The following is a 1588-nucleotide window of genomic DNA, read 5'->3' as shown; positions in this document are numbered from 1 at the left end:
GACAGATACCATATGTTTGCACTCACAGGTCTAGCAGGAGAAACCTAACAGAGGACCATAGGGAGAGGAAGGGGGAAAGAGAGCTGGGGAGAGTGAGGGACACAAATTATGAAAGACTATTGAATACTGAAAATGAACCATGGACTAAAGGGGAGGGGGAGGGAAGGGTGGAGTGATGGTCATGGTGGGGGGCACTTGTGGGGAGAAGCACTGGGTGTTACATGGAAACCAATTTGAAAATAAACTATTTAAAAAAAAGAAAGGAAATAACAAACAAACAAAAAAATACACGTAAAAAAAAAAAAGACCCTCATTCACACTCAGAGTAAGAGAAATGGAAAATGAAACTGCAGTGACATACCTTTTCACATCCCTCAGGGAAGAAAAGATAAAAGAAAAAGACTTTGATAGCACACTGTGTTGGAAGAATATGGAGAAATCCTCATTCTTATTCAGGGTGAATGGGAGGGAAATTTGGCAAACATCCAAATTCACAAAAAGCAGAATATCTGTCTCTGTACCAGAATTTCCACTGCCAGCTTACTCTACAGATGTGATTACCTATGTGGGAGGTGATATTTATTCAAGAATATTTAATTGCACCACTGTTTGTTTTTTGTTTTTTTTGATAGTGAAAATATACTTTATTTTTTAATACAATAGCTGCCAGCAATATACTGGTTCTAGAGAGAGAAAAGAAAATACAAGCATTCTATCATAAGCTTTCATTTGCCTTTTCAAGTAATTCTAAAGAAAATATTCCAATTCTGTTCAACATGAGGACTTGGAGAGTTGAAATTTTTTCCATGACAAAAATGTAATTTTGACAGCTCCAATCTTGATCATTTGTAAAGGATGGAATATAAAAAGGCCCATACAGCATTTCACTGCACCACTGTTTGTTAATAGGAAAAGATGATGGAATGAAGTAGTTAGCAGAAGTGGACTGATGTGAATGGATGTGATATGAATTGGATGCAGCTGTCAAATACAAGTATGGACGCCGTTTATCTGTTAATACAAAAAAGTCTCTGAGAAGTACTATTAAGTAACAAAAGGAGTTATAGAACAGCATGGGACAGTTTGCTGCCATTTGTGAACAAATAATGTACAGATATGATTCATATATATATTTGCATATGTCTAGATATCTGGAAAGATCTAAAAACATTTAAAATAATATTATGTGGAAGGTATTGTACTAGTTCATTGTTTATGTGATAATCTGTTTCAATGAAGAAGTTTATTTTTGTAAAAACCAAAAAACAGTGAACATGTTTATGACTTTAGCACCTTTGATCAGTCAGTAGCTAAAATTTTAATTATAGGCAGCTACTCATTTAAATCTAAAATATCAATAAATGAAAATATGCGTTACAATGAATGAATCAGAACAATCTATTTCACTTTTTAAACAATAGTAAGAATATTGTCATTTTTAAATGCAAGTAAAGTGTAATAAATTATATTTTTACAGTATGTGGCATGTGCTTTATCTTAATTTTTATTAATATTTATTTTAATTAATATTTATTTTAATTAATATTTTTGTAATATTTTGACAAATTACAAATTAGTCTCATTTATT

Source organism: Suricata suricatta, chromosome 6 (genome assembly GCF_006229205.1).
Source record: "Suricata suricatta isolate VVHF042 chromosome 6, meerkat_22Aug2017_6uvM2_HiC, whole genome shotgun sequence".
Taxonomy (NCBI): Eukaryota; Metazoa; Chordata; class Mammalia; order Carnivora; family Herpestidae; genus Suricata; species Suricata suricatta.
The sequence above is the reverse complement of the archived record's forward strand: the minus strand, read 5'-3'. Positions refer to the sequence as shown.